Raw genomic sequence first — 24,831 nt, forward strand, 5'->3', positions numbered from 1 at the left:
GAAGAACAACAGTTACAAAGGTGAGTAACCTTGTTTTCCCAAAAGCTTAGGTTTTGTTCACCTAAGTCTCAGTTAGAGGCTTTCATCACCAAATCTGTACATTCTGCTGAGTCTAAAACAACATCTTCCCTCCACTTGCTTGTAGGAATCTTCACCTGGAATCCATGCAGACTCTTCCTCTGCTGAAATCATTGCTAGCCAGTCAACTAACTGATTAACCAAACACTCAGTTAAGTGTATAGATTTAAAGAAAACCCTGTTACAAGAAAATGCAAAACTGAGATTAGCAAAATATAAATGACTCTTTCCCCATTACTACATTTAAAAAAAAGTTGGTGATTCAGACTAGTTCAGACAATTTAACTAGAACAGTTTGGCTAAAATCAAAACGACATTCAAAGCATACAATTAAAAAATAAGTTCTTCCCCTCCCAATTTCCCCTTGCTATAATTAGCATTGCCGGTGCTTCCCTGTTAGAGGGTAATAATATCACTGACCTGCTGCAAAATATGTCAAGAGTTGGGGACAACAGCCTGCTTTCTGCTCCTGGACTCAGCTTCTCCCAACTCACACAGGGCACATGGCCTTTTGCAAAGCAGCTGCCCTGACTGCTGGCCTTGACCCAGCAACAGGGAACCTGTTGGAGCATACCCAAAACTACCACACCCAATTCCAGAAGCTTCTGGATGTAGCGTGCTTAGTCTGCCTAGCAACAATGACCCAGACACAACTCACTTTACCTTCCCCAATAGGTCTCTTAAAGAGATATCTCCCTATTAGGCATATGGGTTACACTGGGGAAAAAAGGAAAATGCTTCAACTTAATTTGTTTTAAAAAAATTCAAAGAAAACATTACAACAGACATTGTAAATGCATTGTGTTTACAATAATAACATACTTACCAAATCTGATATGACAGTCTCATATGGACAGCAGACTTGCTTGTTTGATAAACTGGGATGGAAAAAAATAAGAAAAGAAGAGCCAATTAAAATATCAATTATTTTCTTGAAAATAATCCACATTCTACAAATCATACCTTACAGAGCTGACCAACAAACAGAATTTCCACACTCTGGGAAACTCCAATATTTTGAAAATTGTTTTCATCCAGACAAAAAAACCCACAACATCAAACTTTTCACAGAGCACAAATTTCAAAAATACTCCTTTTGATTTGGAAATGTTCAAGTGTTTCTCTTTCTGGCTCTCTGGTTGAGATCCTCTGCGATTGGTTTGAGAAATTGAATTTCTGTCTTCCTAAATTGGGAGCATGACTGTGAGGCAGGGAAAAATCTAAAATCCACATAAAATTAAGAAATATTAACAACATCATGCCCCATTTATTTTTAAGCAAAGTGCCACATATCCTTCAATAAGGACTTTGTTTAAAAGTGAATGGAATGATTTGCCTCACTATTTTCTTTCCTAATCACATGACAGATCCTATTAAAGGGATGGAGGATGTCTCCTAGTTGGTACATTTGCTAGCGGGTGCAGTGGAATGGTTAAAATGCAAAAGAAAAGGTGACTAAAACTTGAATGTTGCTGACTCTAACTAATCCATATTCCATAACTACTGTTATATATACAGAAAACATGATGTGGCATAATTTTCTTTCTGGCTATTTTATCTGGTTCCCTCATAATCAGCTTCTGGTATCGGTATTTATCTTGTTCTGAGCTTGACTATCTGCCTGAGAGGGGGAAATTCTGTAGTAATTTGCATAATATTAAAATGCTATTGTTTTCTTTACAAATTTGAGACTTCCATGACCTGTCAGGGGATAAATCCATATCCTAAATGGCAAGCTCTCTGTCTGGCACATAGGAAGGTATAATTCCAAAGAAATGAGCAAATTAATCATGTATGTTAATGACTTAAAAATCAATTTCCTTAGGAAAGAATGTCTCGAGTTGAGATATCAGTTTTCTTCTCTTTTCTGGAAGCAATAGCTATCTGACTTGTGATGGTTTTAGTCTTCTTATGCCCTCCATGCAGCCTGTGGTATTTAGTCTTTAGAAAGATAAAGTCATAAATGCCAAGCATATTTATAAACAAATGAAATTGTATCCCTCAGTAATATCAGATTTACAGAATTCTTTATGTGGCAGATCCTGTTTCCTAGAGGCATAGTTGGCTTGAGGATTAAAAGACATGAAACGGTGAAAAACTATTAAAACGTGTGTTGTTTTCATTTTAATACAACCTGTGACTTACACAAAATGTTATTTGAATAGGTTCTATTTTCATTAGTTGGTTTGGGTCTTCTCCCACTGGTGTGTTGGGTTGCTGTCTCTTGTTGGCATCATATCACAGAAGGAATTACATCATCTGGGAGAGAGGAGGGGGAAGAAAAAGGGACATTATGTTTTTAATAGTATGCTTACAGTAGGTGAAATGGCAGAGTCTGTTTCGTGGTTGGCAGGCTGATAAGTTTAGGTAGGTAAAAGAAAAGGAGAGAGAAGACAAAACATGGATTTTATTGTCACAAAGTAATCCATGTTCTACAAATCCTACCTTATTCCTAAAGAATTGGACTTGGCATAGTCACCATGGGTAGCTGCTTGGTCATCTTATGCTGTGGCCTCTTGTTGTCTTGGCATCTTAACTATGTGTGATAAAGAAGAACGTGAGTATCCATAAAAATTATAAATATCTAAAGGTACGGTCATCTTTCTTAATTTCATACTTAAATGACCAGGCTAGAGCCACTGTCTGTCTACTTTTCTGTCTTATGTAGTAGAGTGTTTCAAAGGAAAAATGAAAATAGGAGATTAAATGTACAGGTTTATGTTATTAATTTAAATTCTGCTATACATCATATTTGTGGAACTTGTAATATGGTACAGTTTCCATCTGACTAGATGGTTTGGTGCCTTCCTCCTTTTCTGAGTTTATCTTCTGGGTTTGACCATGTATCAGAAAAGAAAATTTGAGATGATATTCATAAAATTAAGATGGCACTTTTGTTTTAACCACTTTATTTCCCTCTTTACATCATATGTTAGGGGTGCAGTCTCTCTACTTGATGGATGGTTCTTTGTATAGCATAAATATTATGATCTAGTAGAAAAAAATCAAAATATGTATGTTAGTAGGTCTTAAAATTATTTCCTTTAAAATATAATTATTGACCAACTTTAAAAGTTCTGTAGCACTGGCTTCCTTCTTATGGAGTAGAGCTGGTTGCTCTGTTGTTTTTCTACTGTTTTTCTTTTCAGAGCCTCGAGTTTCTCTACATTTCACCAGCTGATGATTATCAGAGTGAACTGCACTGTGTCCATGTCTGCTTCTGCCCAACATGTTCCCCAAAACACTGCTATACTAGAGCAGTTAAAAATACATGTGGACATCAAACTGAACCTTAATGTCCATAGAGAAATGTCTAACTACCGTTTATCTTTAGGCCCGAATCCGCTATCAAAATGCATGCACTTCTGGCAGCAGAGTACAGACAAGTTTGTGCTGTCTAGAGTGTGGGCTTTTGCACATCCCATTCAATTTTTTAAAAAAACCCTGAGTCCTTCACAAAATGATGACTCTTTCACCCTGAAATAGCTATCCTGGGCATTAGGCACTAAGCAGCTAAAGAGTATGGTTACTTACCATCCCTACTCTCCAGACCAAGTGACTAGCTGTCTTTATCTCTGTTCAATTTACAGAAGATATCTGCTAACCTCCAATCATCTTAACCCATGATCTTGGGAACCCACTTCCTGAACAAAGCAGATTCTAGCACCAGGTTTGCTTTACTCCTTTTAACTTCTACATCTCATGACCTGTGAAATAGGGAATAGTGTGGTGGACACATCTTCCTCTCTTTTTCAATTACACCACCAATGAAATGAGAGAACATGAACTGATGCACTCAAGAATTGTTCAGTTGGAGGATAAAATGGTTTTATTAAGGAAAAGAAAGGGAGTAAACGAAAGCGTTAACAATATAGGCCTTTCCCCAGAACTTAAAAATAATATACCAAATGCCATTCCCTCCTCTCCTAATAACAGTGCAAAATGTGACATATTATGAAGTTGTTGTAGCCATGTTGGTCCCAGGATATTGGAGAGACAAGATGGATTAGGTAATAACTTTTATTGGACCAGATTCTGTTGGTGTAAGAGACAATACACAGAGCTCTTCTTCAGGTCTGTGTAGCTTGAAAGCTTGTCTCTTTCACAAACAGAATTTAGTCCAGAAAAAGATGCAACCTCACTCACTTTCTCTCTCACATATTACAGATACATACAGTATCTTTGAGATACTTATCAACTTCATAAAGGGTTGTATGTCTGTGATCCAGAGAATGTATACTGGCTTCCTGAGATGAATTACTGATCTCCTTCCAGGAACTAATATCAGTTTGGGGTACCTACTGCAGAACCTGGGGCAGGTAAACAACTCCAGACAAATAGCACCACCTGGGATCAGGGACGGTGCAACCATTTAGGCAACCTAGGTGGTCGCCTGGGGCACTAGGATTTGGGGGGCAGCATTTTCTTCGGCAGCGACCACAGCAGCTGGATCTTTAGCTGCCCCGGTCACTGCTGGCATTTAGGCGGAGGGAGCTGGGGCAGGGGATCGGGGGAGGGCCACCTGCAGCAAGTTTGGGGGGGGGGCGCATTGTCATAAACAGATAGTTAAGGTTAATGTCTCTTTACCTGTAAAGGTTAAGAAGCTCAGTGAATCTGGCTGACCCTGACCAGAGGACCAATGGGGGGACAAAATACTTTCAAATCTTGGTGGAGGGAAGTCTTTGTGCTGTTTTTTTTTTGTTCTTTGTTCGTCTTGGGGCTAAGAGGGGCCAGACGTGCAGCCAGGTCTTTCTCCAATCTTCTGAAACAGTCTCTCATGTTCAAAATAGTAAGCAGTAGCTAGAAAAGGCGGATTAGTCTTATGTTGTTTCTTAACTTGCAAATGTGTATTTTGCTGGAAGAATTTTACCTCTTTTGCTGTAACTTGTATCTTAGGCTAAGGGGAGGGAATCCCTCTAGTCTATATAAGCTGAAGACCCTGTAAACATTTTCCATCCTGGTTTTACAGAGATAATTTTACTTTTTCTTTCTTTAATTAAAAGCTTCTTTTTAAGAACCTGATTGATTTTTTCCTTGTTTAAGACCAAGGGGATTGGTCTAAACTCACCAGGCGATTGGTAGGGGAAAGGAGTGGGGGGAAGGTTAATTCCTCTCTGTTTTAAGATCCAAGGATTGGATCAGTGTAACCAGGGAGGGGAAAGTCTGGAGAGGAAGGAGGTGGAATGGTTATTCTCCTTGTTTTAAGACCCAAGGTGTTTGGGTCCTGGGTCCCCAGGGAAGGATTGGGGGGCAGGGAGTGTACCAGACACTGGAATTTCTGGTTGGTGGCAGCGCTATCAGATCTAAGCTAGGAATTAAACTTAGAAGGTACATGCAGGTCCCACTTTTAGGACGCTAAAGTTCAAAGTGGGAAAAATACCTTGAAAGGCACGCAGGGGAATTCCACGCCCCAGCTCGCCCCAGCTCACCCCTCCCACCCTCCTCCCCAAGCACGCCAGGGGCAGGGTGAGCTGCTTCATTTCTCCTGCCTCCCAGGCTTGCGGCACCTAAGCTGATGGGTGCCGCAAGCCTGGGAGGCAGGAGAAGTGAAGCAACCTCGGTGTTCGCGGGGGAGGAGGTAGAGTAGGGGTGAGCGGGGGTGGGGGCGGTTGCCTCAGGATGTGGGGAGGGTGGGGAGCTGCCTCAGGGGATGGGGGAGGCACCTCAGGGCGGGGCCGCGGGGGAGGGAGAGTGCAAGGTGGAAGTTTCACCTAGGGCGTGAAACATCCTTGCACCGGCCCTGCCTGGGATGACATGCATCTACTGACTTAGACCAGGTTCAAGGCCACAGAGACAAATAATGAGGACAGCTTGAACAAACTGACATGAACTAACTTGAATTAACCACGAGGGAAAACCCTGCTGGAAGGGTTTGAAGGACTTTAGAACCTTGCAGAGTCTCTGTGTGGAAAACTCTGTGTGGAGTCTCTTAGCAAGCATGTAAAACTTTTATTGTTTTATGATGCGTCTTCTGTTGCCTGATCTAGTGATGTCCAATTAATTATATTGATCAGTTAGGAATCCCAATTTACACTTTGAAGTTTTGACAGGGTTCTGCCTCGTAATCGGAAGTATTAGTTATTACAAGGATTCAAGTGTGCATGAGAGAGACAGTCACAGTAGGGAAAGGCCTTCTATCCTTGTAATATTTTTATTAACATAGTCAGCAAAATTACAAACACTCTAACCCAGCAAAGTGGGTAGAGATAGTACAAAATGATCAATACATCTCCCATCAGAGCATTTGTATACTGAGACCATTCCTGGGATTGATGAGACAGGTGATCCCCAAGTGGTCCTGTCTCTGGCAAGCCAAGAAGATCCCAATGGCTGGAGCCCTGGATAGCTGTATTATAAAGTTCTGTGGCTACCATTAATATTCATAAGGATGATAAGCCTCCTCAGTCTGTATCTAAACTTCCTCACCCTCATAATGTTGGAGTGCTCTTTTGTTATAGGTTAATATGTCATTTACCTCTAGGTCATTATCATATATGTCAGTTGTTACCATAACATTCTTGAAGTTGAACATCTTCTGATGTTCCTATCCTAAAATATTCAAAACTAGCATAAACTGATATTCTGCAATTATCTATCAGCAGTCATATGTGTTTATTACAGCACTTTCTCTTGTGCCTTAGGGTCATTCCTTGTTGCTACTTATGCTAAGGCTTTTGGACCTTATGCTTCAATTTGGCTAAGCTATTGCCTTACAGGCTTTGAGACCTGTAGGGTTATTGCATTAGTGTTCTAACTTTTACCTATGTCTTACTTAGATCTTACCTAGCAAATACCTACACATATATGCTACATTTCTCTAATGCTTTTGTCCTAAAAGTAAATCTGTCCTGTTTTGTGAGGGCTGGCTGGTCTCTGATAACCCTGTCGTAGTCCTGGGAGAAAGCAAAACTGCAGGTGCTGAGCTAATATCTGCTGGGGGGCATAGTTCCTCTGAAACTGTGAGGCACAGCATAATAAATTGACATTAGATCGAATTAGAAATTATCCCTTGGGCTTCGTGTTAAATCCAGTTTATAAACTTAGTTTGCTTTTGTTGTCTGGCCAGTTCTTTAAATGGTAACAATATAATCCTCATGATACTGAAATGGTGGTGTGCTAGCTGTTCCAGTCTGCAGTCTTGCCAATGATTCCTAAAGATGTCACTTATTGAAGATTTTCAGGTATCTGCCCTAATTTTCCCTCCTTATTGTTTAAATATTTTAAACACTCAGAATTTCTCAAATGGTGCCACAAGTGGACTTTTTTGTGGCCACAACAGCCTCTAAAGCATGGACAGAGATTGGGGAGGAGCATGGGGTGGGCATTGTCTCCCCCAATCTGCATACGTTGATAGTAGAGGGGCACAATTTAAAGGTTCGTCTGCCCATGAACAGCTCAAGTCACAGTTCCCATAGGCAGTTACCCCCCTTAAGGGTAACCTCAGTCTCCCCTCCCAGAAAGCAGCAGCAGCCCCTCCCTGTATCACCCAGCTGTTGCTCCTGAATAGCTGTTACCCAGGGCAGCAAGGTGTGTCATTGTGGTGTTTGCATTGGTGCCCTAATAGTAATAAATGGAAATATAGCTATCTCATAGAGCTGGAAGGGACCCCAAAGGATCATCAAGTCCAGCCTCTTGCCTTCACTAGCAGGACCAAGTACTGATTTTGCCCTAGATCCCTAAGTGGCTCCCTCAAGGATTGAACTCACAATCCTAGATTTAGCAGGCTAATACTCAAACCACTGAACTATCCCTCCTGTCTAAAAGTGTGCAGCCTCCTCAGGGGCTCCAGGCAGCACCTCTGGAGACAGATGGGGCCAGTGTGCGTGCCACCACAGGTGGCTCTTGTGAGTGGTGGTGGCTGTGGCATTCAGTCGCCAAGGCGCTCCCCTGCTCCCACCTGGCTGCAGAACAGGAACCTGGGACTCCACAGACATCCAGTGAGTTCCCAACCCACCTTCTCTAGGACAGGCTCTGGCTGAAGGGCCGCGGGAGGCAGGGACAGAGAAACGGGTCGGCACTTGGACATGTATATGTGCATATTTATTTGTTTTTCCTAAAGTTAATAAAGTATTTTAGGAAAAATTGTCAGAGTGGCCACCAGCAAAAATTGGTGGCCACATTCTGAGGCCGCCAAAAAATTTGTTGTGAGAAGCAATTTTATATTTCAGCTCCTCCCTCTGTGCTTTGATTAAAACTACTTCTTGATAAAATGTTGTTTCTAGCTTTACTTCTAAATGCCCTGAACTCTGGAACTTTATAGCTGCTTCTCTCAATCTCCATGTACTTTTTCTATCTATCTTGGTTTTCCTTGCTGTACCGTTATTTTTCTCTTCAACTTTCATCTCATGCTAGATTTACTGTAGTACCCTTCTGGAATGTCAGTAAGAAGCCAATGACCTGCTATTCAACCTTTGCAATCCATTTTTAAAGGACAGCACATTTCATTGCCTACTTCAGGGGTAGGCAACCTATGGCACGCGTGCCACGAGCTGATTTTCAGTGGCATTCACACTGCACAGGTTCTGGCCACCGGTCTGGGGGCTCTGCATTTTAATTTAATTTTAAATGAAGTTTCTTAATCATTTTGAAAATCTTATTTACTTTACATACACCACTAGTTTAGTTATATATTATAGACTTATAGAAAGAGACCTTCTAAAAACGTTAAAATGTATTACTGGCGCGCAAAACCTTAAATCAGAGGGAATAAATGAAGACTTGGCACACCACTTCTGAAAGGTTGCTGAACCCTGGCCTACTTCTACCAATGTCTTTATGACCTTCTTACTTAGTATACTCAATTCATACTATAATAGAAATACCATCTGCTCCAAAATCATAGGCCTCTACCACCTGAACTAAAGAGAACTCCCTATTAGCTAAACTATTATAACATTACTAACTGCTCTTACATAGTAGGTCTTAAAGGACTGCACAAGCTTTTTCTTAAGGTACATGGGTTCGCACTCCTGTTCTCTGCTGATAATCACTGCACACTCAGCAAGAGTAAAGATGGAATTAGACAAACTGCATGCCCCCAAATGCCACAGCCAGCCTTCATAATTCCTCCTCTGTCTTTCAGTCACAGATTAAAGCCACGAACCAGCAAAATACCCAAGTGCATGATTAAAATTAAGTATATGCTTAATTTCCATTAACTTCCAAGTGGCTTAAAATTAGCATATGCTTAAGTGCTTTGTTAATTCTGCCTAAATTCTTTGCATGCCTCTTGAAAAATGGGAATTAAAATTTTGGGAGAAAAAGTTTTAAAGCATGCCTTGATTATAGTTAGGCTGAAGTTAAGCAACATCTTAAAATATATTTTGGTTGTAATAATGGGTTGTGATTGTATTGGAATGTTCTTATTTTATTCAAGTTGGTTTACACAGCGCTGTTCAGTACTTGGACACAGTATGTTTGAGTTTCAGCCTTAGCCTTGTCTATCATAGCTTTTTTTTCATTGCAAAACAGACCCAAAAGGACACCTTCTCTTCAGTTACACTGGTACAAATCAAGTGAAATCACTGGGGTTAAGAGAGTGTAACAGTGGAGAACTGGTTCTTACTGTTGTTATAATGTAATTATTGTGTTTAATTTATTTGAATGATGCTAAGAAAATTAAAACATAGTTTTGAGGAAATGGAAAAGAGGTTGTCTTACAACTTTTGCTAGGAAGATCTCTGGAGTGAGAGCTATACTCTATAAGGGGATTGGGAAGTTATTTGGCTACATGCCTAAAAGCCACTTCAGACCTGCTCATGCATTTGGATGGCAACCCAGCATTCATTTTAATTCACAGAAGTGCTTGAAACAACAACAGAATTTATTAGACTAGATCCTTGAGAAGTTAATTCACATTCATTCTGTACTGGAGTAGTAACAGCTGCTGTGAGGATTAGCCTTTTGGCCAGTCGGAGAAAGAAAATACAAAATACTATGGATGGAGGTATAGCTCCATCTATAGTATAGCTCCATCTATAGCTAGTTCTATACCTTATGGGTTTTTTAAAAAAGTGATTATACCAGGTTGGTGGATTGGATTTTTGTTTAGTTCAGAGGCAGAGTAAGGCAATGATTTTGAGAGAGTGCATGTAGTAGCCGGTGTTGGTTTATAGTTATACGCTTAAGGGATTTCACAAGGATGGGATATTAAATAGTCTAACAATTGGCAATGGGACATGGGCTGTTTTGTTGTCTGTTGGTGTTCTGAATTCTGCCCAGGACAGTTGCTTACAAAAAGTTGTAACCAGCTGATGTTTGCTTGGTGTGCCATGTGAAAAATATTGGTGGTCAAGGTTTGGATTCTCCTGAAGTGTCAACAACACAAAATTACCTCCACAGTTCATGTTAATTGCCCTTTTTGCTGGCAGTTTCAGGAGGGAAAATGATTAAATGTCCACGGAGACTGAATTGTCTTTCCTGGGTTGGTTGGAGTCTCATGGAGGAAGTGTGTGGGCAAAAAAATCAGCCTTGCTGCTCTCTTTAGTGTCCCTGCTTGGTAGCTAGATAAACGGAGACCTTCAATCTACAAGACTTCAATCTGACATCTTTCATGAGCACTAAAATCAGCAAGAGAAATAACATCAGGAAAGGAAGGATTCTTCTCTGGCATAAACACTGGAAAATGCAAAATGTAATGGTTTATAGCTGTATTTCCAGCTGCTCCTTAAGAGGAAACAGACTGGGCCCAGTGTAAGTGTGCTGCGTGTCCACGTTTGATGGGCTGACTTTTGAAAAATTAATTTGTTTTGCTTGTTCCTGATAAGAGAGAATCTGGCAGTTCTGTGGAACATTTTTCCGAGGTACACCTTGGACTAGGTTGGAAGTTGTTTCCATCAGATCTGCATCCATTAGTCTGATGAGAAGTTATTTCTTACTAAGGAGAGAGAGTACTGAAGTGTGATGGAGATGACATTTACAAAGGTTAATAAGCTTGTGAAAAATGTCTTGAATGAAATAATATAGTTCAGTGGTAAAACAGTATATTTAATTGCCTGCTTTTTTCTCCTCTTGTGGATTCCATCTATGGTACAAAGTTCATTGCTGAATTTTGTTTTACTTGCTCAGCTAACTGGAGCAATATTTGAAAGTGGACAATAGTACTAAATAAATTACTATATATCTGTCACTTCAGTTTAAGGAAAAATGATTGTTGATTTGCCCCAAATCCACCTCTCAGTCTGTCTAACCATCTTTTAGCATTGCCCTTTGATTGAAACATTCTAGGCAGCTGTCCCACAGTCACACAGCAGCAGATGACTGTGCCAAAAGCAATTTTTATCTCCACTTCCACAGAGGATTATACACTTTTTTTTAAAGCCAAAAAACCCCCATAATCTCCTGTTTCGTAGGGTCATAGTAGCCATTTTGCATCCTGGAGACTTTACTGGTACTGACGCTGCTCCATGGTCCAGCTTCTGAATTTTGGAACTTGACAGCATGGATACAGAAGGCAGAAATGCTATCTGCACCCAGTGCCTGCTCAGATGTAACCTGAAACAGAGACTAAATGTGGAATTGTCTATTTACACTGCCAAACTGAACTGTGACTGTCCCAACAGTGGGACAAACAGCCATTTCACTACTGCTTCATTTATGCCAGACTAGAGATTATTTGCCAGTGGTAGACTGCAGGGGTCATGGAGATGTCTGAAGAAATTAAATGACCCTGATCTCAAGTGCATCTCTCTGTCCTATATAAATAGGTGGATGGCATCATTGATCTAACAGGTCTCTCTCATCTGTCTCCTATAATCTATATATACACTGTTAGTGATGAAAAAGGGTGAAATACACAAACTGGTTTTCTAAATTTTCCTTATCTGCTGCTCTCTGACAAGGATAATTAGTAAATATAGAAGAGAAAATATACCTTAGTATTTTACTTGTGCCTAAATTATATGACTTGTTTGTAATTTACACTGCAAATCTGAAAAAAAAGCAAAACACATTAAGAAGGAATGTATGCACTCTTTGATAAAAACATCTTTGCTCTTTTATTTTTAATTTAGACTAAAATGAAGCACTGTGTACTTGTGTTATATTTCTGGGCCACAAGAGGGCATGATTGAGTTTTCAAAGATCTATTGAGAATTAAAGTTCATTAATGGATGTGAATGTAAATTTATTAACTACCGACATTAATGACCCCAAATTTGCCTTTGTCCCTCACAAAGCTTCCATTATCTCACATTAATAATTATAAATGTATATACAAATATTGACTCCAACAACTGAAATAATGTAAAATGTTTGTTCTAGAACAGGGGTGGGCAAATCTTTTGGCCCCAGGGCCACATCTGAGTATAGAAATTGTATCGTGGGCCATGAATTCTCATAAAATTTGGGGTTGGGGTGTGGGAGGGATGAGGGCTCTGGAATGGGGCCAGAAATTAGGAGTTCAGGGTGTGGGAGGGGGCTCCAGAGTGGGGCAGGGGGTTGGTGTGGTGAGCGAGGTGAGTGCTCCAGCTGGGGTGTGGGCTTTGGGGTGGGGCTGGGGATGAGGAGTTGAGGGTGCAGGAGAGTGCTCTGGGCTGGGACTGAGGGGTTCAGAGGACAGGAGGGAGATCAGGGCTAGGAGAGGGGGTACAGGGTGCAAGCTCCGAGCGGTGATTATCTCAAGCAGCTCCTGGAAGCAACGGCATGTCCCCTCTCCGGCCAGGCATTTCTGCGCAGTGCCCTGTCTAGAGGCGCCACCCCTGCAGCTCCCATTGGCCGCATTCTCAGCCAATGGAAGCTGTGTGGGTGGTGCGTGGGGTGGGGGCAATGCTCAGAGCCCCCTGGCTGCCCCTGTGCATAGGAGCTGGGGGCAGGTCATGCTGCTGCTTCCGGGAGCTGCGCAGAGTCATGGCACACACGGAGCGGGGCAAGCCCTGGACTCCGCTCCTCGGCAGGAGCTCAAGGGCTGGATTAAAATGTCTGAAGGACCAGATGTGGCCCCTGGGCCGTAGTTTGCCCACTTCTGTACTAGATAAATGAATCCCACTCAAGTTCATATTGCTTACTTTGTCATTCTGTTAGGGCTGTTCCAAAGTCCACTGAAACCACTGGAAGTCTTTGTGTTATCTTCAGTGAATTTTGGATTAGGTCTATAGTATTCAAATAAAGGTTATTGATTCTTTTTGAGTCTTACATGAATTGTATGTAAAACTTATATTAAGAACAAATAGTGGTAAATTACGATGAAATTCAGTAAGGACAAATGCAAAGTACTCCACTTAGGAAGGACCAATCAGTTGCATGCATACAAAATAGGAAATGACTGCCTAGGAAGGAGTACTGTGGAAAGAGATCTGGGGGCTCATAGTGAACCACAAGTTAAATATGAGTCAGCAGGGTAACACTGGCGCAAAAAGAAAAAGCGAACAATTCTGGGATGTATTAGCAAGAATGTTGTAATAAGGACATGAGAAGTAATTCTTCTGCTCTACTCTTCACTGATCAGGCCTCAGCTGGAGTATTGCATCCAGTTCTGGGTACCACATTTCAGGAAAGATGTGGACAAATTGGAGAAAGTCCAGAGAAAAGCAACAAAAATGATTCAAGGTTTTGAAAATATGACCTATGAGGGAAGATTGAAAAAATTGGGTTTATTTAGTCTGGAGAAGAGGAGGCCGGGGGAGGGCAGGCAGCCTAACACTTTTCAACTACATAAAAGGTTGTTACAAGGAGGAGGGAGAAAAAATGTTCTTGTTAACCTCTGAGGATAGGATACGAAGCAATGGGTTTAAACTGCAGCAAGGGTGGTTTAGGTTTGACATTAGGAAAAACTTCCTAACTGTCGGACTGGTTAAGCACTGGAATAAATTGTGTAGGGAAGTTGTGGAATCTCCGCCATTGGAGATTTTTAAGAGCTGGTTAGACAAAGACCTGTCAGGGGTGGTAGATCAGTGGTTCTTAACCTGGGGTACACTCACGCCCTGGGGGTGCGAGACATGCCAGATTTTTTAGAAGGTAAATCATCGAAAACACAAATTAATCACAGGCACGTAAGTACAACTACTTTGTTTCATTGAACCTATGTATTTATTAACATTTTACATTTTTTAACTATTACTGTGTTAAATTTTAACTGCAAAATTAAAATAAATATATAATTCTCTCTCTTTCATTCTTTAGTTTTGATATATCTAAGTTTAAAGAACTGACCTACTTCAACAATTTTTGATAAGGGGTGTGAGAATATATTTTTGAGAACCAAAGGGGTTCAGGCTGTAGTAAAGGTTAAGAACCACTGGTCTAGATAATACTTAGTCCTGCTAGGAGCGTGGGACTTGGCTAGATGACCTCTCAAGGTCCCTTCCAGTCCTATGATTCTATATCATTCAAAATAGGCTGGAGGTCAGTCTCAGAGTAACTTTACTACAATATATATATATTAGCTATTTAACCCTACTTTTTGTCTTCTCTCATAGCCCATTTTCTGACCTTACCCTCTGACACCATGAGCCTCTTGTGAAGGATTCTGCCAAAGGTCGTGTGAAAACCCAAATCAATTGTATCTACTTGTTCTCCTTTAGCTATTATTTTGTTGACACTCTCAAAGTACTCTGGTAGACTGGAGAGGTATGATTTTATTTTAAAGAAGCTGTGCTGGTTTGTCCCAGTTCATCTAGATCAGTGGTCCCCAACCTGCTTGTGGCCAGTTGCACATTCATGTTTTCAGAGAGGGTGGTGGGTGCCAACAATTTTTCAAGGCTTATTTTGTGTTTGTACATCATATTTAATATTCTTCTCACTCTGGATTGAAATAATACCTATGTTGTCTCTTATTTGAACCACTCATTTTGGAGCAAAATGTTAAAAAAATAATAAATTGCAAAGCACAAGAAAACAGCAGTACCAGTACAGGAAGAATACTCACGTACAGGGCCGGCTCCAGGAACCAGTGGAGCAAGCAGGTGCCTGTGTCAGCACATGCTACGGGGCATCATTTGGTCCATTCTGCAGAGGTGGAGTGTCTTTTGAGGTTTTTTTGGTGGCAGCCCTGCAGCCCTGGAGTTCTCTGTGCCCAGCAAGCACGGGGCCGCGGCTTCTCTGCAGCCTTGGAGTTCTCTGTGCCCGGCAAGCTCGGGGCCATGGCTTCTCTGCAGCCTCGGAGTTCTCTGTGCCCGGCAGGCACGGGACCTTGGCTTCTCTTCTTGAAGCCGGAGAGAAGCCGTGCCCCCGTGCCTGCAGGGTACAGATAGCACCAGCGCCCGCAGCCGTGGAGTTCTCTGTCCCCGGCAGGCACAGGGTCCGAAGAAGCCGCAGCCCCACGCTTGCTGGGGACAGAGAGCACCGGCACTCGCAGCCCTGGAGTTCTCTGTCCCTAGCAGCCACAGGGCCGTGGCTTCTTTCCCCTGCTGAGCACCAGGCGGGCGCACATAAATGTCCTGGCTGGCGCCATGACAAGAACCACTGATCTAGATGTTTTGTAATTGTTTCAATCAGTTCACCCAATATTAAACTATAAAATTAGTCAGGAATTCCCAGAATCACTCTACCACCTCTTTGTTAGGTGCAATATTTGTTATCCTATAGTTTGCAGATTTTTAATAGCTAATTTTAATAAGAGATTGTGTAATTTTGTTAGCAAGCTCAGTCACTTCATTCTTCAATTTCTTCAGAACTCATAGGAATACCCTTGGCTCTTGGTGAATTGTTGCTGCTTAGTTTACCAATTTCTTCCAACCCCACCTCTGTCTCTGACAGTACTTCCTTTTTTTCACTTGAAAAGAGCAAGTACCTCTCCAGTATCCTCCTTGGTAGACTGATGCAAAATGTTTCTTTGCACTATCCTTCTCAATTGCTCCCTTTACCTTCTGATGCTCCATCAAACAGTGATTCTTTCACAGACTTCTTGGTTCTAATATCCTTCATGCATTTTTCCAGTGTCTTTGATTAATTGCTTTTCACATCCCCTCTTAGCCTTCCTAATTTCCATTTTATATTGGCTTCCACTAGTCTGGAATTCTGTTCCTTTTTCCCCCTCTCCCCTCCTACCTTCTTTGGCTCAAATGAACTTCTGTATTTTGCCATTTAATCACAGTTATTTTTCTCCCTTGCCTTCTGGAGCCTTTTGTTTTTTGTTTTGTTTTTGTTCAGGGCTATAATAGGCATGTGTTCTGCAACTGTTAATGTATACTTAAATGGCTTTCATGATGAGGCTAAAGGATACTGTTTTTTCCCCCAATTTTGAGTATCTCCTTTTATTAAACTTTAGAAATGGGATTTTTTTAAAAACAAAATCCCAGTGCTAGTGTCTTGGAATGATCCAAAACTTAATACAATCCAAATTGAAAACGTCTTTATGAAGTCAGGATTCTGGGTGCTGCCAGCGAAGTTAAACCATTTGTGCTTTCCAGTACAAACGACAAATAAATCTACACTGTCTTCCCTCCATATTCAAATGAAAGAAACAGCTCATGCAGTTAAATATTTTTATCACATAGAAACAGAAGATACAGCATCAGTTTACATTCTCAGCCAACTTTGTGTTTTTTTGTTTTAAAGTGTAACTGTATAACGGTTCCATATTTTTTTTAAGCAGAATGTATTTTTGAGTCTACTACTCAGAACTAAAGGTTACCTTTATTCCCAAAATTAAATGAATAGTCAGCTACTTGTTTCAGTCTTCATCTTACAGTAACAGTCCCTGGCTATGTTCACTACTCTTATTTTACTCCAACCCAGCAAGTCAAGATATAAGAAATAAAAAATACAATACACATATAATTGTTTTAACTAAACATAATTATTGGACAGCGTTTTTGCTTACAGTTACACCCATGTAACTGTCTTGATATCACGTGAGTTGCTAGGTGTAGTTAGTGACCTGATCCAAAGCCAGATGGAAGTCTTTCTTTCCATTATCTTTGGATCAAATCCTGAAAGCAGAATTTTACACAGTACAGAGATGAGATGTCAGTAGCTGATTCCAGGAGAGCCATATCAGGAAGAAAACTACTTCAGTTTATACTGGTGAGACTGTGATCTATATGTATATTGCAAAGCCTACTTTTAAAACTGGCTATTAAAGAATCACAGGTGGCTTTAATTCTGTGAAAGCAAGTGTGTAGCTAGACATCTGTAATCAAACTAGTCCATCTGTTTGCTAATCTAGTGTCTCATCCAGTGTATTTGTGATTTTTTTTTCTATTGCTTAAACATTCTGGTATACAGTGCACAATATGATCATTAACATGTCTGTTTTTAAACTTGGACTAGTGTAAATGCCTAGTGTTCAGTATAGACATTCTACATATTTCAATAAAATAAATTACGCAGCTGGAGCAGTTGGGGAGATGTGGCAGTGAGTTTCTAAAAGAAAGTATAATAAAAAATCCAAACAAACAAAGCCCCTGCCAGTACTCCAGAAGAAATATCACTCACAGGAATGTAAAAATTGCAGGCTTGGGTTTGCCTCACACACTCCATGCTGGCTGCCCCCACTTGTCAGAGATGAATGTACAAGATGCGGAGTCCAAGTGTGGGATATATTTATTTAGGGATGGAAGGCATCCCTAATACAAGCATAATTCTGGAGATGTGCTGAACCTGAGATATTTCATATGCTATAGCTGGTAGACCTAAAGTTAAATTTCAAAGTTGGAAGTGCTGGACTCTGCCTGTATGCAGTTTGAATGTTTCACTTGCTGTCTGGTTTAGGCATCTTTTTCTACAACTGGAACAGTATGTTCCCATGACAGCCATTAAATAGAACTCAAAATTTCCTCTCTCAATTTGCAGTACAAGCATGATAATACCATCTATAAACTTAGGCCCTAATCCTACAAAGACTTAAAGATGTAAATAACCTTGATCCCCAGCAAGAGGGAGAAAGCCAGATTCCACCCCCTTTGGAGCAGCACAAAGGGGACATCACAGATAAGAATCTGGACTAAAGTGACTATCTATCAAAACCAGTTTTTCACTTCCCTCCCTCCACTGCCCCCCATTACTTAGTATTGGTATTGCTCAGCAGTTTACTCCTGAGGGAATTCTATGCCAAAAAATTTAAAATTCTGTGCACAATATTTTAAAATTCTGCAAAATTTGTCAATAAATAAATGTGGCTCCAGCATGGCAGTGGGGAGTACAAACCATCTGCACAAAGGTGGGAGATCACCCTAAAGCCCCCTCCTCCCCACTCGGTACCTGATCCTGACACAGTGCAAGGGCTGGGCCTGCCCCAGAAACACCCGGGGTCCTGCCCATCTGTGCCCAGTGCGCCAGGTGTGGGTGGGCAGGCTCAGCCCAGCAGGATACAAGTGTGAAGGGGCTTAGTGTGGGGGATCCAGGTGTGGGGTATGAGGTTTCTGTGTGGGACAGTCTGGATGTGGGCAGCTCAGGGGGAGATCTGGATGCATAGAAGCTCATTGAGGGGTTTTGGCTGCGGGGACAATGGGACTCTGCAAGATCCAGGTGTAAGTGGTTAGGGCTCAGTGGGGGTGGGGAGTCTGGGTGTGGGGAGATGTGGCTGAGCAGGGGTGTCTGGTTGGTTGTGTGTGGCTTAGTGGGAGGGGGTCTGGGTGTTGGGGGAGTGGGGCTTGAGGAGTGGGGGTGCAGATGCAGCTGGTTGGGGATCAGAGGGGTGTAGGTGGGTCTCGTCAGAGGGTCCATGTAAAGGGGGGTAGGGCTTGTCAGGATGAGGGTTCGATGGGCCTGCTTAATGGGGCAGCCTCAGCTGCTAGTGAGGGGATGCCGCATGCCGAGCTCCCACTTCCCCCTGCAAATCCCCCTGTAGCTTCCATAGATTTTTATTGGAAGGCAAACAATCCACACAAAAACTTATTGCCTCTTTCTTATTGCATTCCTATAGCCTTAATTTCACGGGACTCAAGTTCTCCATATTCTGTGACCATCTGAACTATACTGAGCACTGTAAGGGTTTGCAGGATTGGGCCCTAAACCAGCCATATATACTTGTGTTGTGCACTTCCTTGCTATAAATAAGCATGGATCACTTGCAACTGAAAGTGCAGAGATTAGCAATGGCCAGAAAGCCAGGCAACTTTCTAATAAGTTGTCTGATATTTTTCACTACACGCTTATGCAACCCTCTTCTAAATACTGACTTCTTTCAGAATACTTAATCACATGTACTGCACTGTGTGCTGCAGATACAGCTGTCTTGTTCATCTTATACCAGTTGTGCTGTTGGTAGGATTATAGTTAAATAATGCTTAGTTCACATTCAGTTACTCTTCTAAAGAATAAAACCTGGTATTTTCTCTCACGTTTCTCAAATGAGAATACCAGTTCCTGATAGTACGTGGTCTTATTGTTAATAGCTGGGATTGTAGTAACTGGTAGCGCTTTATACCTGAAAATTCAAATCTGGTCAGCATGCGTTGCTACCCAAGTAATTTGGAACATCTATTGCTACAATCTTAAAGCTAAATCCTCAACACAAATACAATTCCCTTTATCACCAAAGGAACGCTAGATGGCACTGTCCGGCTTTGTCTCACAAAAACTACAGTAGCAGAACTTTCATACATGAAAGAATCTTCATCCTCTAAAAATATTTGTAATATTATGTCTTTATTATGAAAACAATGAAAACATTGAAATGTTCAGTTTCTGCCCTGAAAAGTACGAATGCATTGCAGACACGTTTTTCCTGCAGTGTGATTAATGGGGAACATTTCTTTGTTAGACTAGTGAGTACATCATTTGCTTTCCTTTCATCTACTGTAATCCTATCAAGTTGACAAATCTACAGAAAAGGGGAATTTTCAGTTCCTGATATCATCAGAATGTTCCTTACTGTAGAACAGGAAGAAATAATGTGGCCAGTATGCCAACCTCCCATCTCCCCTCAAATGACCTTTAACACAATGCAAGTCTTTGAAGAGAGGGGGGAAACGTTAATATTTTAAACAAAAGTTGTTTGGAAAAAAACATTCTGTGGTGAAATCTGTTGTATAGAACTGAGTGCAATTACTCCTATTTAATTAGTATTTTATTTTGGATAGTTTAAAACAGAAAGCAGAGTATTCAGAATCACTTCATTTGTATACAGAGTGCATAAATGTTGCTCAAGGGCTGGATCCAGAATCAGGCCCTACTTAGGTAGGTTTTGTGCATTGGGGGACCTCTCTCTCACTCACATACACCCTTCTGCTGACACCGGAACCCTTTCCCCATCTATATTTTACTTCTGTATGTCTCCATCTTGCTTATGGATCTTCCCACCCTGCTATGTGTGTGTCACTTCTTCTACATGTTGCTTTATTCATTTTAATTAGGACTTACAAACCTTTTGATGAAAGCTTTTCAGAAGTAGTTTGGTTGATTTTGACAAGCTTATAGAAGTGGTCAACACTTTTTTTTATTTGGAATTTCTAAGGGCACAGGGACTGCCCCTGTTGTCCGTGGCGGCAATTTGGTGCACTGCTTGGAGCGGCGAAAACTGTAGAGCCGGCCCTGATGTCTGCAGGCAAGACAATGCTAAACCTGAGGAACTGGGCTGTTCTTTCCAAGAACATGGTTAGTAAAAGATCTCTGTGCAATAGACCGCCCTCCTACAGGAAGATTAGTAAAGATCTAAATCAACTCAAGTTAATATTGAATATCTGTAGAAGGCCTGGGACAGCAGCACTGAAGAGACAGTCCCCCGCAGTATTTGCTCATGAAAGAGAATCTTTCCTTTTTAGGAGTTGTATTTATTTGACTTCATTTTGAGTCATTTAACAAACAATGTCCAGATTAATTACTGAACTGTATTCTTTCTGTAGCAACCAACCTTTTAATACAAGCAAAAGACAGGTTTTAAGGAGACCTTAAACCCCAAGCTATGTCCACATTGCCTTCACAAGCCAACTGTTCATCAGGAGCCTCTTCCCAAAGGACCTTCTGTTTCTCCCCTCTGACAGGAGACCAGCCGTTTATATTCCTTGATGGGTTATCGGGGTAATGAGGTCCACCTGTTCTGACTGAGTAGATTAGTCAGAAGCACAGCTGCTTTTCCTCAGCCTGACCAGGCTGGAGAGGTAACAACTCCAACCCACCCACTCTACAGGAATTCTGCTCCTAGGAATGCATAGGACTGGGCTAGGATCTGGATTGGAAGGCAACCCAGTCCATAGAGATCCCCTGGGAACAGCAGTTGGCTTCTGGGATCACCACTGGTGACTTGAAGACATCCCTTTGCTATTTACAGAGCTAATTGTTTTTGTTTTATTTTCCCCCTACACAATGTCAAAATCAGGACAAGGTGCTCTCCTACTGAGACCCTCAAGGTCTGTATTTCCCCCAGTCTCCTTCAATAATTCTTAGTTTATTAAAAGAAAGCCTCTCACAAAATGAATTTTTAGAAATTGCTGTTCTTTAGTAGTGGTAAAATGACAAAAATGTCTCTCATAAATAGCTATATTTTCAATGATAGACTGGCCAATCAGTGGCCAACATCCTTCATAGCAACAGGACATCCTGAGCTGTGGCAACTGGATTTCCTCTATGTGGATTGAACTAAATTTCTCCAACAGGCTCCATATATATATATTATATACTAATATATATTTATATATATATATATATATATATATAATATATTATGGGATGTCTTGGTTTTTATTGGCCAGTACCTGCCTGTCCGTCTGGATCAGGTATGGCCAAATCAAACCAGACATTTCCCAATCCCCCCCCCCCCACGCGGTGGGTGAATAGATATTACAGTGCCAAAGTGACGCAAATCAAGAAGAAGGAATATGAGAAGCTGGGAGAAGTACAGGGCCCTGAAAGGGACATAGAGAGGATTGGAAAGTGAAGGCCAAATGGGTCCCAGTGGTGGTTAGGAGCCTCGGGGCTTGACTCCTAAGCTGAGTGAGTGGCTCCAACAGGATCCCAGGAGAACAACATCAGAAGCTCTCTGTTCCAGTAAGAGCTGCAGTGCTAGGATAACAGCTAAGATTATGCGCAGAACCCTCAAACTCCAGCCTTGGTAGAGGACCCGGGTTGAGGAAAAGGACACATACCCCATAGGCGTGAGAGGGGAATTTTTTTTTTTTTTTTTATGGTTCAACCCGGTTTGGTACCCAACTTTCCAAGTAGGGTCTGGGCAAAAAGACCCCTACGCTTCACCTGCCTACCTCAAATATGAGAGTTGACATGAAAAACTAGGAGAAGTCATTGCCGGTCGGACGTCGCCCGGATAACAAGTGTCCGCGCCAGATGTTGAGGAACCAGGACAATCTGACGAATAAGTGGCTACTGGAACAAACCATTCATGGACGGAGACAAAGAGAATTGGATTGAATGGAATGCTACTTACAACAGTAGACCTAATGAGAGGGATATATGAAACGTTATTGAGGACTGTGATGGACAAAAGACCTACATTCCACCACTTACTGAGAAACAGCTAGTTAGCCAACGCTTCAAACATGTAAAGAGGAAAGCTGCTCTCACCGCTTGAAGATAGGACAAACTCCACATTACATCCCAGATCAGAAGACTGGAAGAACAAGTGGATGTGCAGCCCCACAACCTGGAAGCTGAACTTCACTGTCACCCCCCCTCCATTGGGCAGGAGCACAGCAGTGATATGAGGCATAGATCATGGAAAAACTAGCTAACAGTCAATCCTTCGAGGACCGATTACCAAGGCTTCAGTGGAGAAGTACCATCAGATCGTTGTTAGAAGATTTCAATAGAGGGCCTCATCACCAAATCCCTTACTACCACCATAACTCAAAACAATTGAACTTATATGTCTACAGCCTCTGTAATCCTGGAGATGCTTGGCTACCGATCAAGAAGAACACAGTATTACCCACCTGGAAAATGAGTTGGAGGATAAGATCCAAGGCGGACCGGAGCAGAAGTTAGTCAGCTGGTGGACTTTACCAGAAGGGTTGTAGAGATTAAGGAATTAAGGACTCGGCTACTGAAAAAATACAAGGGCCTGACTCCATCTGAGCCTAGAGACTGCTAACAAAGGCCTACAGGCATAGCTTCCCAGGCTACGGAGATTAACACTCAGAGAAGCGGGCCAACCGTCCCTGCCCTGTTCTCCCAGCACCACTCCACGGTGTCCTCCCCCTGCAGTAGCCCCCCCCACTCCCCGCCCGCGCCCCCCGCCGCAGCCCCTGCCCTCCTGGCGCCCCTCTGCGAGCCCGCAAGCCTCTCCCCCCGTGCCACGTGGCTGCCGGCCCTGCGCCCCCGCGCCGCAATCTTCCCAGACACCAGCACCCCAGTTCCCCCTACCGTAGCAGGACCCTCCCGCAAGCGGGATACCCCCACAAATGACCGCAGCTAGCAGACCGCACCCTGGCACCCAGCCCTGCTTCACCAACACTCACCTGGCTACACCGCCACCTCCCCCCCGCCTGCAACTGCCCAGAAAACCTCGCCACGCCAGACTGACACCACTAGCTACAGCGCCAGAGATCCCCCCCCCCTGGGCTCCACCCCCGGCGCGCCGATGACTGCTCCTGACACAAGAAACCACCGACAACAGAGAGAGAGACCACGCCAAAAACACCCGAGACACACATATAATAAAAACAGAGCCAAATAAAAAACCTTAGAACAATCCCAACAACCAACATAGAGCACAGTCTTATCCGGCCATAACAATACACGACTAGCCACAAGACAATACAGAAGAAAACCAATGAAAGGCACAAGAAAATCACCTAAGAACGCCACACAGCTCAGAAAGACAGGAACACCTTTCGGCACCCCACCGCGGCTCAAACACCAGTTGCTCCATCAGACAATAACGCGCACCAGAAAACTAACGAACACCACACGCCTCAGGTCTAGGCCCGAACATAAACTGCAAACAAGCAACACAACAGACAAACACTAGGAACAACTGAATATACACACAGCAGACCCGCCTATGGGCCTACACACATGAACAAAACGACACACAAAAACGCGCTCTCTCAAAGCATAGAAACTGAGTAACTAAAGAGACAGCAATATACCAAACACAAGTACACACACACGAAGAACACACCATCACAACCTTCCTCACAGAAACCCTCCACAATGGAGAGACTAATATGAAGCCAGACAAACACACCCATCAGACACGTCACCTCCAGGCACAAACAAAAAAAAAAAAAAATAAAAAAAAAAACCAAAAAAACAAAAAACAAAAAAAAAAAAACACGCAAAAAAAAACAAAACAAAAAAACAAAAAAAAAAAAAAAAAAAAAAAAAAAAAAAAAAAAACAACACCACAAAAAAAAAAAAAAACCATAGCTTGCACAAGTGGCCATCAAGTGTGCATATACCAAGGTGATGCACTTGTCCCCGTGCTGTTCTGCATAGGCTTAAACCCTCAGCCGATAATCACAAAGGACTGAGATACGGGTACCAGTTCAGGAGTGGAAACTACCATCAGGCCCACCTCCTCCTACATGGATGACATCAAAGCTGATATGCTAAGAAGAATGGGGGTGGGGGGAACGAGACATTCGAACTCGCTAATTCCATCCTGATCGCGGATTCTACAGTGGGATATCGGGTTCGATTCGGACTGGAGAAGTGTGGCCGGTGGTAGTGGAAGAGACGGAAGGTCAGTCAAGACTGATGGGGTGATAACTACCAAGCGGGCCACATTACAGACATACAAGGCCAGCTACAAGTACCTTGGCATCCCGCGTCACATTGAAAAAAACCCACGGATGAGGAGGCAAGGAAACAGCAACATCCAAGTATCACAAAAGGATAAGACAAGGTCCTAGAAGACCCAGCTCAGTGGGGAAGAACAAGAATCCACGCCAATCAACGGATACGCCTGAACCGGTTCAT

General features: G+C 42.3%; 1 long non-coding RNA gene across 2 annotated transcripts in view; it reads left to right on the forward strand.

Annotated features, from left to right (window-relative positions):
* LOC142047196 (uncharacterized) overlaps positions 1–24,831 on the forward strand; it is an 89,100-nt gene that overhangs the window by 2,040 nt on the left and 62,229 nt on the right. The gene's annotated exons all lie outside the window — the stretch shown is intronic.

Source organism: Chelonoidis abingdonii, chromosome 8 (genome assembly GCF_003597395.2).
Source record: "Chelonoidis abingdonii isolate Lonesome George chromosome 8, CheloAbing_2.0, whole genome shotgun sequence".
Classification (NCBI taxonomy): Eukaryota; Metazoa; Chordata; order Testudines; family Testudinidae; genus Chelonoidis; species Chelonoidis abingdonii.